The sequence below is a fragment of the Microcaecilia unicolor genome, chromosome 1 (genome assembly GCF_901765095.1).
Source record: "Microcaecilia unicolor chromosome 1, aMicUni1.1, whole genome shotgun sequence".
NCBI lineage: Eukaryota > Metazoa > Chordata > Amphibia > Gymnophiona > Siphonopidae > Microcaecilia > Microcaecilia unicolor.
This window is the reverse complement of record NC_044031.1, coordinates 35,892,142-35,908,652: the sequence shown is the minus strand read 5'-3', so window position 1 is coordinate 35,908,652 and position 16,511 is coordinate 35,892,142. Positions and strand designations below refer to the sequence as shown.

General features: G+C 42.1%; 9 non-coding genes across 9 annotated transcripts; all 9 read right to left on the bottom strand.

Annotated features, from left to right (window-relative positions):
• Positions 1 to 743: 743 nt before the first annotated feature.
• Positions 744 to 884, bottom strand: LOC115460817. The gene has a single exon (XR_003940595.1). It is a non-coding gene; the product is annotated as a U4 spliceosomal RNA (small nuclear RNA).
• A 1,706-nt stretch (positions 885 to 2,590) lies between these two features.
• LOC115460814 lies at positions 2,591 to 2,731 on the bottom strand. The gene has a single exon (XR_003940592.1). It is a non-coding gene; the product is annotated as a U4 spliceosomal RNA (small nuclear RNA).
• A 1,720-nt stretch (positions 2,732 to 4,451) lies between these two features.
• LOC115460815 lies at positions 4,452 to 4,592 on the bottom strand. The gene has a single exon (XR_003940593.1). It is a non-coding gene; the product is annotated as a U4 spliceosomal RNA (small nuclear RNA).
• A 1,706-nt stretch (positions 4,593 to 6,298) lies between these two features.
• On the bottom strand, positions 6,299 to 6,439 carry LOC115460813. Its single transcript, XR_003940591.1, has one exon. It is a non-coding gene; the product is annotated as a U4 spliceosomal RNA (small nuclear RNA).
• A 1,707-nt stretch (positions 6,440 to 8,146) lies between these two features.
• LOC115460812 lies at positions 8,147 to 8,287 on the bottom strand. The gene has a single exon (XR_003940590.1). It is a non-coding gene; the product is annotated as a U4 spliceosomal RNA (small nuclear RNA).
• A 1,710-nt stretch (positions 8,288 to 9,997) lies between these two features.
• Positions 9,998 to 10,138, bottom strand: LOC115460811. Its single transcript, XR_003940589.1, has one exon. It is a non-coding gene; the product is annotated as a U4 spliceosomal RNA (small nuclear RNA).
• A 1,724-nt stretch (positions 10,139 to 11,862) lies between these two features.
• LOC115460810 lies at positions 11,863 to 12,003 on the bottom strand. The gene has a single exon (XR_003940588.1). It is a non-coding gene; the product is annotated as a U4 spliceosomal RNA (small nuclear RNA).
• Positions 12,004 to 13,719: 1,716 nt separating this feature from the next.
• On the bottom strand, positions 13,720 to 13,860 carry LOC115460819. Its single transcript, XR_003940597.1, has one exon. It is a non-coding gene; the product is annotated as a U4 spliceosomal RNA (small nuclear RNA).
• A 1,723-nt stretch (positions 13,861 to 15,583) lies between these two features.
• On the bottom strand, positions 15,584 to 15,724 carry LOC115460820. Its single transcript, XR_003940598.1, has one exon. It is a non-coding gene; the product is annotated as a U4 spliceosomal RNA (small nuclear RNA).
• Positions 15,725 to 16,511: the final 787 nt, after the last annotated feature.

The window sequence follows — 16,511 nt, the reverse complement described above, 5'->3', positions numbered from 1 at the left end:
ATGATTAGTCCAGGGTGGAGGAGAGGTGAGTGCTCACTACAGGCCTATAAAACCACATTGCAGACAAAGAAACTCTGAAAACTAACCATGAGTTTCAGATCCCTTTCATAGCCTATTTTAACCCAAAGGGGGTACGCTCCCCCCTTTGTAGAAACGTGTTCACTATAGCTAAGAATCGTTCTTTAATTCATTCTTTCTTCCTCTTTGTTCTCTCTGTTCTGTGACCTGTGACCTCCTTTTTCTCTTCTTTATATAATTAGTCTGATTTCTTATAATTACCAAAAGTAATGATGTTAGATTTTCTAAGTTTGTTACAACTTGCAACTGATATCTGATCCTGTGCTGATGGATGAGTAATATAAGACTTTTTTCTCTAATTCGTGTCCAATTTTTCTGTAATATTTTGTAATATGTTTAGAGAACAGCAACCAAATGCGCAGCCTAGTACAAAAAAAGAAACAGACCCTGCTCTTTCTCCTGCCTGACTTATTCTGATGATGTCAGGAGAAGGTGGGAAAGCGCAAACATACACACAGCTTCATACCCTCTCCTATCATACTAAAACTGTTCCTGATCATCCTATGTGGGTTGTAGCTCATAGCCAATCAAGAAGCACAGAAAAGCATGGAATGCTAGCCTGAAAAAACCCTGCAAATACAGCGGTTTAACAAAATCAAACTATAAAATAGAAAACAACAACCAAGCATGGTGGTTTTAAATCTATTCTTAAACAGGAGTATCAGTCTCCATAGAGACTATCAAAAATTGCCAATGCTGATTATATTTCAAGTCATCACGGCGGGGAATTGGGAAAAGTTTTCAATTAGCAATAATCACGCCTCGGATAAACCTCATTGGCTACGATACTGCCACTGCGCAAAGCTACCGAACCTTCTGTGCCTCTGCCACCCGCTGGTACTGGAAACCTTTTCTAGTTAGGGTGAACTGTTCATAGGAATTTGCCCACTACCATATTACTTATCTCTTACATTAGAAAACAACGGTCTAGTACAGCCATTCTTTAAAAATCAAGGATTTTCATAGAGGACGATGGATTCTCTCATTACTCTACACAGGAAAATCAGCAAAGTACGCCGGGCTTCATTATGCTAATATTTTTAACGTCACCTTAAGAAACTTAATATGGTGGGCGGAGCCACAGCGTCCAACTTGCTGTCAGGGTTAGCTGGAGAGAGATCATCGGCCGCTTCCTATAGGAAGTGAAGCGGAAGCGAGACTTTGGGGGGGGGGGGGTGCAGAGCTGGCACATGGATGAGACCCAGCTTGCACTAAGGTAGGAGTCCAAGCTACTTATCTTAGCCCATGGTCTGTTCAGAGTCCTATTAAAGTCAGGGGTGACTCTGCAGTGCTCCAGGTTAAAAACGCTGCATCAGTGTTTTAATAAAGAGAGCAGGAAGCTGAGGACAATCTCCTACCTGGGCAGAAGCTCCTGCGGGCACTTTCCTCGCTTGTTTGTAGGATTAGAAATGAACTGGGAGCTCTTTCCCCTTTTTTTGCTCTCACTGTTTCTTTAGAAAGTGTTTTATAATTTTTAGCTATAATGTTGTACTTCAAGTATGCGGCACTATTTTCCATCCAATATCCCATCTCCTATCTTTCATTATTATCAGACTCATGAAGGAATTTCTGGCTGGTCACAAACTCTGATGGGGCCTCCCGTTGCTAGGGCAACTCAAACTACCTGGTATAACTTGTTACAAATGTAATTTACTGAGAAGAGGTGTGGCAAGGACACCAATTGCAAGCCTCCAGCACATATGAAAGACCCAATTAGAAGTCTCCAGCACATATGCAGTACCTATGATTGGTCCAGGGTGGAGGAGAGGTGAGTGCTCACTACAGGCCTATAAAACCACATTGCAGACAAAGAAACTCTGAAAACTAGCCACGATGGAAAGAGAGTTTCAGATCCGTCCCATGGCCTATTTTAAGCCAAAGGGGGTACTCTCCCCCCCCCCCCCTTTGTAAAAACTAATTCTTTATAGCTAAGAATCGTTCATTCATTCTTTCTTCCTTTCTCTTCATTCTCTCTGTTCTGTGACCTTTGTATGAGAAATAAAGTTTCCTTCCTCCTTTTTCTCTTCCTTATATAATTAGTCTGATTACTTATAATTACCAGAGGTACTGATGTTAGATATTCTAAGTTTGTTACAACTTGCAACTGATATCTGATGCTGTGCTGGTGGGTGAGTGAGTAATATAAGACTTTTTTTCTCTAATTCATGTCCAATTTTTCTGTAATATTTTGTAATATGTTTAGAGAACAGCAACCAAATGCGCAGCCTAGTACAAAAAAAGAAACAGACCAGCTCTTTCTCCTGCCTGGCTTATTCTGATGATGTCAAGAGAAGGTGGGAAAGCGCAAATGTACACACAGCATCATACCAAAACTGTTCCTGATCATCCTATGTGGGTTGTAGCTCATAGCCAATCAAGAAGCACAGAAAAGCATGGAATGCTAGCCTGAAAAAACCCTGCAAATACAGCAGTTTAACAAAATCAAACTATAAAATAGAAAACAACAACCAAGGATGGTGGTTTTAAATCTATTCTTAAACAGGAGTATCAGTCTCCGTAGAGACTATCAAAAATTGCCAATGCTGACTATATTTCAAGTCATCACGGCGGGGTATTGGGAAAAGTTTTCAATTAGCAATAATCACGCCTCGGATAAACCTCATTGGCTACGATACTGCCACTGCGCAAAGCTACCGAACCTTCTGTGCCTCTGCCACCCGCTGGTACTGGAAACCTTTTCTAGTTAGGGTGAACTGTTCATAGGAATTTGCCCACTACCATATTACTTATCTCTTACATTAGAAAACAACGGTCTAGTACAGCCATTCTTTAAAAATCAAGGATTTTCATAGAGGACGATGGATTCTCTCATTACTCTACACAGGAAAATCAGCAAAGTACGCCGGGCTTCATTATGCTAATATTTTTAATGTCACCTTGAGAAACGTAATATGGTGGGCGGAGCCACAGCGTCCAACTTGCTGTCAGGGTTAGCTGGAGAGAGATCATCGGCCACTTCCTATAGGAAGTGAAGCGGAAGCGAGACTTTGGGGGGGGGGGGGGTGCAGAGCTGGCACATGGATGAGACCCAGCTTGCACTAAGGTAGGAGTCCAAGCTACTTATCTTAGCCCATGGTCTGTTCAGAGTCCTATTAAAGTCAGGGGTGACTCTGCAGTGCTCCAGGTTAAAAACGCTGCATCAGTGTTTTAATAAAGAGAGCAGGAAGCTGAGGACAATCTCCTACCTGGGCAGAAGCTCCTGCGGGCACTTTCCTCGCTTGTTTGTAGGATTAGAAATGAACTGGGAGCTCTTTCCCCTTTTTTTGCTCTCACTGTTTCTTTAGAAAGTGTTTTATAATTTTTAGCTATAATGTTGTACTTCAAGTATGCGGCACTATTTTCCATCCAATATCCCATCTCCTATCTTTCATTATTATCAGACTCATGAAGGAATTTCTGGCTGGTCACAAACTCTGATGGGGCCTCCCGTTGCTAGGGCAACTCAAACTACCTGGTATAACTTGTTACAAATGTAATTTACTGAGAAGAGGTGTGGCAAGGACACCAATTGCAAGCCTCCAGCACATATGAAAGACCCAATTAGAAGTCTCCAGCACATATGCAGTACCTATGATTGGTCCAGGGTGGAGGAGAGGTGAGTGCTCACTACAGGCCTATAAAACCACATTGCAGACAAAGAAACTCTGAAAACTAGCCACGATGGAAAGAGAGTTTCAGATCCATCCCATGGCCTATTTTAAGCCAAAGGGGGTACTCTCCCCCCCCCCCCTTTGTAAAAACTAATTCTTTATAGCTAAGAATCGTTCATTCATTCTTTCTTCCTTTCTCTTCATTCTCTCTGTTCTGTGACCTTTGTATGAGAAATAAAGTTTCCTTCCTCCTTTTTCTCTTCCTTATATAATTAGTCTGATTACTTATAATTACCAGAGGTACTGATGTTAGATATTCTAAGTTTGTTACAACTTGCAACTGATATCTGATGCTGTGCTGGTGGGTGAGTGAGTAATATAAGACTTTTTTTCTCTAATTCATGTCCAATTTTTCTGTAATATTTTGTAATATGTTTAGAGAACAGCAACCAAATGCGCAGCCTAGTACAAAAAAAGAAACAGACCAGCTCTTTCTCCTGCCTGGCTTATTCTGATGATGTCAAGAGAAGGTGGGAAAGCGCAAATGTACACACAGCATCATACCTTCTCCTATCATACTAAAACTGTTCCTGATCATCCTATGTGGGTTGTAGATCATAGCCAATCAAGAAGCACAGAAAAGCATGGAATGCTAGCCTGAAAATCCCTGCAAATACAGCAGTTTAACAAAATCAAACTATAAAACAGAAAACAACAACCAAGCATGGTGGTTTTAAATCTATTCTTAAACAGGAGTATCAGTCTCCGTAGAGACTATCAAAAATTGCCAATGCTGACTATATTTCAAGTCATCACGGCGGGGTATTGGGAAAAGTTTTCAATTAGCAACAATCACGCCTCGGATAAACCTCATTGGCTACGATACTGCCACTGCGCAAAGCTACCGAACCTTCTGTGCCTCTGCCACCCGCTGGTACTGGAAACCTTTTCTAGTTAGGGTGAACTGTTCATAGGAATTTGCCCACTACCATATTACTTATCTCTTACATTAGAAAACAACGGTCTAGTACAGCCATTCTTTAAAAATCAAGGATTTTCATAGAGGACGATGGATTCTCTCATTACTCTACACAGGAAAATCAGCAAAGTACGCCGGGCTTCATTATGCTAATATTTTTAACGTCACCTTAAGAAACTTAATATGGTGGGCGGAGCCACAGCGTCCAACTTGCTGTCAGGGTTAGCTGGAGAGAGATCATCGGCCGCTTCCTATAGGAAGTGAAGCGGAAGCGAGACTTTGGGGGGGGGGGGGGGGCAGAGCTGGCACATGGATGAGACCCAGCTTGCACTAAGGTAGGAGTCCAAGCTACTTATCTTAGCCCATGGTCTGTTCAGAGTCCTATTAAAGTCAGGGGTGACTCTGCAGTGCTCCAGGTTAAAAACGCTGCATCAGTGTTTTAATAAAGAGAGCAGGAAGCTGAGGACAATCTCCTACCTGGGCAGAAGCTCCTGCGGGCACTTTCCTCGCTTGTTTGTAGGATTAGAAATGAACTGGGAGCTCTTTCCCCTTTTTTTGCTCTCACTGTTTCTTTAGAAAGTGTTTTATAATTTTTAGCTATAATGTTGTACTTCAAGTATGCGGCACTATTTTCCATCCAATATCCCATCTCCTATCTTTCATTATTATCAGACTCATGAAGGAATTTCTGGCTGGTCACAAACTCTGATGGGGCCTCCCGTTGCTAGGGCAACTCAAACTACCTGGTATAACTTGTTACAAATGTAATTTACTGAGAAGAGGTGTGGCAAGGACACCAATTGCAAGCCTCCAGCACATATGAAAGACCCAATTAGAAGTCTCCAGCACATATGCAGTACCTATGATTGGTCCAGGGTGGAGGAGAGGTGAGTGCTCACTACAGGCCTATAAAACCACATTGCAGACAAAGAAACTCTGAAAACTAGCCACGATGGAAAGAGAGTTTCAGATCCGTCCCATGGCCTATTTTAAGCCAAAGGGGGTACTCTCCCCCCCCCCCCTTTGTAAAAACTAATTCTTTATAGCTAAGAATCGTTCATTCATTCTTTCTTCCTTTCTCTTCATTCTCTCTGTTCTGTGACCTTTGTATGAGAAATAAAGTTTCCTTCCTCCTTTTTCTCTTCCTTATATAATTAGTCTGATTACTTATAATTACCAGAGGTACTGATGTTAGATATTCTAAGTTTGTTACAACTTGCAACTGATATCTGATGCTGTGCTGGTGGGTGAGTGAGTAATATAAGACTTTTTTTCTCTAATTCATGTCCAATTTTTCTGTAATATTTTGTAATATGTTTAGAGAACAGCAACCAAATGCGCAGCCTAGTACAAAAAAAGAAACAGACCAGCTCTTTCTCCTGCCTGGCTTATTCTGATGATGTCAAGAGAAGGTGGGAAAGCGCAAATGTACACACAGCATCATACCAAAACTGTTCCTGATCATCCTATGTGGGTTGTAGCTCATAGCCAATCAAGAAGCACAGAAAAGCATGGAATGCTAGCCTGAAAAAACCCTGCAAATACAGCAGTTTAACAAAATCAAACTATAAAATAGAAAACAACAACCAAGGATGGTGGTTTTAAATCTATTCTTAAACAGGAGTATCAGTCTCCGTAGAGACTATCAAAAATTGCCAATGCTGACTATATTTCAAGTCATCACGGCGGGGTATTGGGAAAAGTTTTCAATTAGCAATAATCACGCCTCGGATAAACCTCATTGGCTACGATACTGCCACTGCGCAAAGCTACCGAACCTTCTGTGCCTCTGCCACCCGCTGGTACTGGAAACCTTTTCTAGTTAGGGTGAACTGTTCATAGGAATTTGCCCACTACCATATTACTTATCTCTTACATTAGAAAACAACGGTCTAGTACAGCCATTCTTTAAAAATCAAGGATTTTCATAGAGGACGATGGATTCTCTCATTACTCTACACAGGAAAATCAGCAAAGTACGCCGGGCTTCATTATGCTAATATTTTTAACGTCACCTTGAGAAACTTAATATGGTGGGCGGAGCCACAGCGTCCAACTTGCTGTCAGGGTTAGCTGGAGAGAGATCATCGGCCGCTTCCTATAGGAAGTGAAGCGGAAGCGAGACTTTGGGGGGGGGGGGGGGTGCAGAGCTGGCACATGGATGAGACCCAGCTTGCACTAAGGTAGGAGTCCAAGCTACTTATCTTAGCCCATGGTCTGTTCAGAGTCCTATTAAAGTCAGGGGTGACTCTGCAGTGCTCCAGGTTAAAAACGCTGCATCAGTGTTTTAATAAAGAGAGCAGGAAGCTGAGGACAATCTCCTACCTGGGCAGAAGCTCCTGCGGGCACTTTCCTCGCTTGTTTGTAGGATTAGAAATGAACTGGGAGCTCTTTCCCCTTTTTTTGCTCTCACTGTTTCTTTAGAAAGTGTTTTATAATTTTTAGCTATAATGTTGTACTTCAAGTATGCGGCACTATTTTCCATCCAATATCCCATCTCCTATCTTTCATTATTATCAGACTCATGAAGGAATTTCTGGCTGGTCACAAACTCTGATGGGGCCTCCCGTTGCTAGGGCAACTCAAACTACCTGGTATAACTTGTTACAAATGTAATTTACTGAGAAGAGGTGTGGCAAGGACACCAATTGCAAGCCTCCAGCACATATGAAAGACCCAATTAGAAGTCTCCAGCACATATGCAGTACCTATGATTGGTCCAGGGTGGAGGAGAGGTGAGTGCTCACTACAGGCCTATAAAACCACATTGCAGACAAAGAAACTCTGAAAACTAGCCACGATGGAAAGAGAGTTTCAGATCCATCCCATGGCCTATTTTAAGCCAAAGGGGGTACTCCCCCCCCCCCCCCTTTGTAAAAACTAATTCTTTATAGCTAAGAATCGTTCATTCATTCTTTCTTCCTTTCTCTTCATTCTCTCTGTTCTGTGACCTTTGTATGAGAAATAAAGTTTCCTTCCTCCTTTTTCTCTTCCTTATATAATTAGTCTGATTACTTATAATTACCAGAGGTACTGATGTTAGATATTCTAAGTTTGTTACAACTTGCAACTGATATCTGATGCTGTGCTGGTGGGTGAGTGAGTAATATAAGACTTTTTTTCTCTAATTCATGTCCAATTTTTCTGTAATATTTTGTAATATGTTTAGAGAACAGCAACCAAATGCGCAGCCTAGTACAAAAAAAGAAACAGACCAGCTCTTTCTCCTGCCTGGCTTATTCTGATGATGTCAAGAGAAGGTGGGAAAGCGCAAATGTACACACAGCATCATACCAAAACTGTTCCTGATCATCCTATGTGGGTTGTAGCTCATAGCCAATCAAGAAGCACAGAAAAGCATGGAATGCTAGCCTGAAAAAACCCTGCAAATACAGCAGTTTAACAAAATCAAACTATAAAATAGAAAACAACAACCAAGGATGGTGGTTTTAAATCTATTCTTAAACAGGAGTATCAGTCTCCGTAGAGACTATCAAAAATTGCCAATGCTGACTATATTTCAAGTCATCACGGCGGGGTATTGGGAAAAGTTTTCAATTAGCAATAATCACGCCTCGGATAAACCTCATTGGCTACGATACTGCCACTGCGCAAAGCTACCGAACCTTCTGTGCCTCTGCCACCCGCTGGTACTGGAAACCTTTTCTAGTTAGGGTGAACTGTTCATAGGAATTTGCCCACTACCATATTACTTATCTCTTACATTAGAAAACAACGGTCTAGTACAGCCATTCTTTAAAAATCAAGGATTTTCATAGAGGACGATGGATTCTCTCATTACTCTACACAGGAAAATCAGCAAAGTACGCCGGGCTTCATTATGCTAATATTTTTAACTGTCACCTTGAGAAACTTAATATGGTGGGCGGAGCCACAGCGTCCAACTTGCTGTCAGGGTTAGCTGGAGAGAGATCATCGGCCGCTTCCTATAGGAAGTGAAGCGGAAGCGAGACTTTGGGGGGGGGGGGGGGGTGCAGAGCTGGCACATGGATGAGACCCAGCTTGCACTAAGGTAGGAGTCCAAGCTACTTATCTTAGCCCATGGTCTGTTCAGAGTCCTATTAAAGTCAGGGGTGACTCTGCAGTGCTCCAGGTTAAAAACGCTGCATCAGTGTTTTAATAAAGAGAGCAGGAAGCTGAGGACAATCTCCTACCTGGGCAGAAGCTCCTGCGGGCACTTTCCTCGCTTGTTTGTAGGATTAGAAATGAACTGGGAGCTCTTTCCCCTTTTTTTGCTCTCACTGTTTCTTTAGAAAGTGTTTTATAATTTTTAGCTATAATGTTGTACTTCAAGTATGCGGCACTATTTTCCATCCAATATCCCATCTCCTATCTTTCATTATTATCAGACTCATGAAGGAATTTCTGGCTGGTCACAAACTCTGATGGGGCCTCCCGTTGCTAGGGCAACTCAAACTACCTGGTATAACTTGTTACAAATGTAATTTACTGAGAAGAGGTGTGGCAAGGACACCAATTGCAAGCCTCCAGCACATATGAAAGACCCAATTAGAAGTCTCCAGCACATATGCAGTACCTATGATTGGTCCAGGGTGGAGGAGAGGTGAGTGCTCACTACAGGCCTATAAAACCACATTGCAGACAAAGAAACTCTGAAAACTAGCCACGATGGAAAGAGAGTTTCAGATCCGTCCCATGGCCTATTTTAAGCCAAAGGGGGTACTCTCCCCCCCCCCCCCTTTGTAAAAACTAATTCTTTATAGCTAAGAATCGTTCATTCATTCTTTCTTCCTTTCTCTTCATTCTCTCTGTTCTGTGACCTTTGTATGAGAAATAAAGTTTCCTTCCTCCTTTTTCTCTTCCTTATATAATTAGTCTGATTACTTATAATTACCAGAGGTACTGATGTTAGATATTCTAAGTTTGTTACAACTTGCAACTGATATCTGATGCTGTGCTGGTGGGTGAGTGAGTAATATAAGACTTTTTTTCTCTAATTCATGTCCAATTTTTCTGTAATATTTTGTAATATGTTTAGAGAACAGCAACCAAATGCGCAGCCTAGTACAAAAAAAGAAACAGACCAGCTCTTTCTCCTGCCTGGCTTATTCTGATGATGTCAAGAGAAGGTGGGAAAGCGCAAATGTACACACAGCATCATACCAAAACTGTTCCTGATCATCCTATGTGGGTTGTAGCTCATAGCCAATCAAGAAGCACAGAAAAGCATGGAATGCTAGCCTGAAAAAACCCTGCAAATACAGCAGTTTAACAAAATCAAACTATAAAATAGAAAACAACAACCAAGGATGGTGGTTTTAAATCTATTCTTAAACAGGAGTATCAGTCTCCGTAGAGACTATCAAAAATTGCCAATGCTGACTATATTTCAAGTCATCACGGCGGGGTATTGGGAAAAGTTTTCAATTAGCAATAATCACGCCTCGGATAAACCTCATTGGCTACGATACTGCCACTGCGCAAAGCTACCGAACCTTCTGTGCCTCTGCCACCCGCTGGTACTGGAAACCTTTTCTAGTTAGGGTGAACTGTTCATAGGAATTTGCCCACTACCATATTACTTATCTCTTACATTAGAAAACAACGGTCTAGTACAGCCATTCTTTAAAAATCAAGGATTTTCATAGAGGACGATGGATTCTCTCATTACTCTACACAGGAAAATCAGCAAAGTACGCCGGGCTTCATTATGCTAATATTTTTAATGTCACCTTGAGAAACGTAATATGGTGGGCGGAGCCACAGCGTCCAACTTGCTGTCAGGGTTAGCTGGAGAGAGATCATCGGCCGCTTCCTATAGGAAGTGAAGCGGAAGCGAGACTTTGGGGGGGGGGGGGGGGGGTGCAGAGCTGGCACATGGATGAGACCCAGCTTGCACTAAGGTAGGAGTCCAAGCTACTTATCTTAGCCCATGGTCTGTTCAGAGTCCTATTAAAGTCAGGGGTGACTCTGCAGTGCTCCAGGTTACAAACGCTGCATCAGTGTTTTAATAAAGAGAGCAGGAAGCTGAGGACAATCTCCTACCTGGGCAGAAGCTCCTGCGGGCACTTTCCTCGCTTGTTTGTAGGATTAGAAATGAACTGGGAGCTCTTTCCCCTTTTTTTGCTCTCACTGTTTCTTTAGAAAGTGTTTTATAATTTTTAGCTATAATGTTGTACTTCAAGTATGCGGCACTATTTTCCATCCAATATCCCATCTCCTATCTTTCATTATTATCAGACTCATGAAGGAATTTCTGGCTGGTCACAAACTCTGATGGGGCCTCCCGTTGCTAGGGCAACTCAAACTACCTGGTATAACTTGTTACAAATGTAATTTACTGAGAAGAGGTGTGGCAAGGACACCAATTGCAAGCCTCCAGCACATATGAAAGACCCAATTAGAAGTCTCCAGCACATATGCAGTACCTATGATTGGTCCAGGGTGGAGGAGAGGTGAGTGCTCACTACAGGCCTATAAAACCACATTGCAGACAAAGAAACTCTGAAAACTAGCCACGATGGAAAGAGAGTTTCAGATCCGTCCCATGGCCTATTTTAAGCCAAAGGGGGTACTCTCCCCCCCCCCCTTTGTAAAAACTAATTCTTTATAGCTAAGAATCGTTCATTCATTCTTTCTTCCTTTCTCTTCATTCTCTCTGTTCTGTGACCTTTGTATGAGAAATAAAGTTTCCTTCCTCCTTTTTCTCTTCCTTATATAATTAGTCTGATTACTTATAATTACCAGAGGTACTGATGTTAGATATTCTAAGTTTGTTACAACTTGCAACTGATATCTGATGCTGTGCTGGTGGGTGAGTGAGTAATATAAGACTTTTTTTCTCTAATTCATGTCCAATTTTTCTGTAATATTTTGTAATATGTTTAGAGAACAGCAACCAAATGCGCAGCCTAGTACAAAAAAAGAAACAGACCAGCTCTTTCTCCTGCCTGGCTTATTCTGATGATGTCAAGAGAAGGTGGGAAAGCGCAAATGTACACACAGCATCATACCTTCTCCTATCATACTAAAACTGTTCCTGATCATCCTATGTGGGTTGTAGATCATAGCCAATCAAGAAGCACAGAAAAGCATGGAATGCTAGCCTGAAAAATCCCTGCAAATACAGCAGTTTAACAAAATCAAACTATAAAACAGAAAACAACAACCAAGCATGGTGGTTTTAAATCTATTCTTAAACAGGAGTATCAGTCTCCGTAGAGACTATCAAAAATTGCCAATGCTGACTATATTTCAAGTCATCACGGCGGGGTATTGGGAAAAGTTTTCAATTAGCAATAATCACGCCTCGGATAAACCTCATTGGCTACGATACTGCCACTGCGCAAAGCTACCGAACCTTCTGTGCCTCTGCCACCCGCTGGTACTGGAAACCTTTTCTAGTTAGGGTGAACTGTTCATAGGAATTTGCCCACTACCATATTACTTATCTCTTACATTAGAAAACAACGGTCTAGTACAGCCATTCTTTAAAAATCAAGGATTTTCATAGAGGACGATGGATTCTCTCATTACTCTACACAGGAAAATCAGCAAAGTACGCCGGGCTTCATTATGCTAATATTTTTAACGTCACCTTGAGAAACTTAATATGGTGGGCGGAGCCACAGCGTCCAACTTGCTGTCAGGGTTAGCTGGAGAGAGATCATCGGCCGCTTCCTATAGGAAGTGAAGCGGAAGCGAGACTTTGGGGGGGGGTGCAGAGCTGGCACATGGATGAGACCCAGCTTGCACTAAGGTAGGAGTCCAAGCTACTTATCTTAGCCCATGGTCTGTTCAGAGTCCTATTAAAGTCAGGGGTGACTCTGCAGTGCTCCAGGTTAAAAACGCTGCATCAGTGTTTTAATAAAGAGAGCAGGAAGCTGAGGATAATCTCCTACCTGGGCAGAAGCTCCTGCGGGCACTTTCCTCGCTTGTTTGTAGGATTAGAAATGAACTGGGAGCTCTTTCCCCTTTTTTTGCTCTCACTGTTTCTTTAGAAAGTGTTTTATAATTTTTAGCTATAATGTTGTACTTCAAGTATGCGGCACTATTTTCCATCCAATATCCCATCTCCTATCTTTCATTATTATCAGACTCATGAAGGAATTTCTGGCTGGTCACAAACTCTGATGGGGCCTCCCGTTGCTAGGGCAACTCAAACTACCTGGTATAACTTGTTACAAATGTAATTTACTGAGAAGAGGTGTGGCAAGGACACCAATTGCAAGCCTCCAGCACATATGAAAGACCCAATTAGAAGTCTCCAGCACATATGCAGTACCTATGATTGGTCCAGGGTGGAGGAGAGGTGAGTGCTCACTACAGGCCTATAAAACCACATTGCAGACAAAGAAACTCTGAAAACTAGCCACGATGGAAAGAGAGTTTCAGATCCGTCCCATGGCCTATTTTAAGCCAAAGGGGGTACTCTCCCCCCCCCCCCTTTGTAAAAACTAATTCTTTATAGCTAAGAATCGTTCATTCATTCTTTCTTCCTTTCTCTTCATTCTCTCTGTTCTGTGACCTTTGTATGAGAAATAAAGTTTCCTTCCTCCTTTTTCTCTTCCTTATATAATTAGTCTGATTACTTATAATTACCAGAGGTACTGATGTTAGATATTCTAAGTTTGTTACAACTTGCAACTGATATCTGATGCTGTGCTGGTGGGTGAGTGAGTAATATAAGACTTTTTTTCTCTAATTCATGTCCAATTTTTCTGTAATATTTTGTAATATGTTTAGAGAACAGCAACCAAATGCGCAGCCTAGTACAAAAAAAGAAACAGACCAGCTCTTTCTCCTGCCTGACTTATTCTGATGATGTCAAGAGAAGGTGGGAAAGCGCAAATGTACACACAGCATCATACCTTCTCCTATCATACTAAAACTGTTCCTGATCATCCTATGTGGGTTGTAGCTCATAGTCAATCAAGAAGCACAGAAAAGCATGGAATGCTAGCCTGAAAAAACCCTGCAAATACAGCGGTTTAACAAAATCAAACTATAAAATAGACAACAACAACCAAGCATGGTGGTTTTAAATCTATTCTTAAACAGGAGTATCAGTCTCCGTAGAGACTATCAAAAATTGCCAATGCTGACTATATTTCAAGTCATCACTGCGGGGTATTGGGAAAAGTTTTCAATTAGCAATAATCACGCCTCGGATAAACCTCATTGGCTACGATACTGCCACTGCGCAAAGCTACCGAACCTTCTGTGCCTCTGCCACCCGCTGGTACTGGAAACCTTTTCTAGTTAGGGTGAACTGTTCATAGGAATTTGCCCACTACCATATTACTTATCTCTTACACTAGAAAACAACGGTCTAGTACAGCCATTCTTTAAAAATCAAGGATTTTCATAGAGGACGATGGATTCTCTCATTACTCTACACAGGAAAATCAGCAAAGTACGCCGGGCTTCATTATGCTAATATTTTTAACGTCACCTTGAGAAACGTAATATGGTGGGCGGAGCCACAGCGTCCAACTTGCTGTCAGGGTTAGCTGGAGAGAGATCATCGGCCGCTTCCTATAGGAAGTGAAGCGGAAGCGAGACTTTGGGGGGGGGGGGGGGGTGCAGAGCTGGCACATGGATGAGACCCAGCTTGCACTAAGGTAGGAGTCCAAGCTACTTATCTTAGCCCATGGTCTGTTCAGAGTCCTATTAAAGTCAGGGGTGACTCTGCAGTGCTCCAGGTTAAAAACGCTGCATCAGTGTTTTAATAAAGAGAGCAGGAAGCTGAGGACAATCTCCTACCTGGGCAGAAGCTCCTGCGGGCACTTTCCTCGCTTGTTTGTAGGATTAGAAATGAACTGGGAGCTCTTTCCCCTTTTTTTGCTCTCACTGTTTCTTTAGAAAGTGTTTTATAATTTTTAGCTATAATGTTGTACTTCAAGTATGCGGCACTATTTTCCATCCAATATCCCATCTCCTATCTTTCATTATTATCAGACTCATGAAGGAATTTCTGGCTGGTCACAAACTCTGATGGGGCCTCCCGTTGCTAGGGCAACTCAAACTACCTGGTATAACTTGTTACAAATGTAATTTACTGAGAAGAGGTGTGGCAAGGACACCAATTGCAAGCCTCCAGCACATATGAAAGACCCAATTAGAAGTCTCCAGCACATATGCAGTACCTATGATTGGTCCAGGGTGGAGGAGAGGTGAGTGCTCACTACAGGCCTATAAAACCACATTGCAGACAAAGAAACTCTGAAAACTAGCCACGATGGAAAGAGAGTTTCAGATCCGTCCCATGGCCTATTTTAAGCCAAAGGGGGTACTCTCCCCCCCCCCCCTTTGTAAAAACTAATTCTTTATAGCTAAGAATCGTTCATTCATTCTTTCTTCCTTTCTCTTCATTCTCTCTGTTCTGTGACCTTTGTATGAGAAATAAAGTTTCCTTCCTCCTTTTTCTCTTCCTTATATAATTAGTCTGATTACTTATAATTACCAGAGGTACTGATGTTAGATATTCTAAGTTTGTTACAACTTGCAACTGATATCTGATGCTGTGCTGGTGGGTGAGTGAGTAATATAAGACTTTTTTTCTCTAATTCATGTCCAATTTTTCTGTAATATTTTGTAATATGTTTAGAGAACAGCAACCAAATGCGCAGCCTAGTACAAAAAAAGAAACAGACCAGCTCTTTCTCCTGCCTGATTTATTCTGATGATGTCAAGAGAAGGTGGGAAAGCGCAAATGTACACACAGCATCATACCTTCTCCTATCATACTAAAACTGTTCCTGATCATCCTATGTGGGTTGTAGCTCATAGTCAATCAAGAAGCACAGAAAAGCATGGAATGCTAGCCTGAAAAAACTCTGCAAATACAGCGGTTTAACAAAATCAAACTATAAAATAGAAAACAACAACCAAGCATGGTGGTTTTAAATCTATTCTTAAACAGGAGTATCAGTCTCCGTAGAGACTATCAAAAATTGCCAATGCTGACTATATTTCAAGTCATCACTGCGGGGTATTGGGAAAAGTTTTCAATTAGCAATAATCACACCTCGGATAAACCTCATTGGCTACGATACTGCCACTGCGCAAAGCTACCAAACCTTCTGTGCCTCTGCCACCCACTGGTACTGGAAACCTTTTCTAGTTAGGGTGAACTGTTCATAGGAATTTGCCCACTGCCATATTACTTATCTCTTACACTAGAAAACAACGGTCTAGTACAGCCATTCTTTAAAAATCAAGGATTTTCATAGAGGACGATGGATTCTCTCATTACTCTACACAGGAAAATCAGCAAAGTACGCCGGGCTTCATTATGCTAATATTTTTAACGTCACCTTGAGAAACGTAATATGGTGGGCGGAGCCACAGCGTCCAACTTGCTGTCAGGGTTAGCTGGAGAGAGATCATCGGCCGCTTCCTATAGGAAGTGAAGCGGAAGCGAGACTTTGGGAGGGGGGGGTGCAGAGTTGGCACATGGATGAGACCCAGCTTGCACTAAAGTAGGAGTCCAAGCTACTTATCTTAGCCCATGGTCTGTTCAGAGTCCTATTAAAGTTAGGGGTGACTCTGCAGTGCTCCAGGTTTAAATCGCTGCACAGTGTTTTAATAAAGAGAGCAGGAAGCTGAGGACAATCTCCTACCTGGGCAGAAGCTCCTGCGGGCACTTTCCTCGCTTGTTTGTAGGATTAGAAATGAACTGGGAGCTCTTTCCTCTTTTTTTGCTCTCACTGTTTCTTTAGAAAACGTAATATGGTGGACGGAGCCACAGCGTCCTACTTGCTATTAGGGTTAGCTGGAGAGAGATCATCGGCCGTTTCCTATTGGAGGTGAAGCGGAAGCGAGTTCTCTGTTGTGTCTCAGTAGAGACAGAGTTGAGG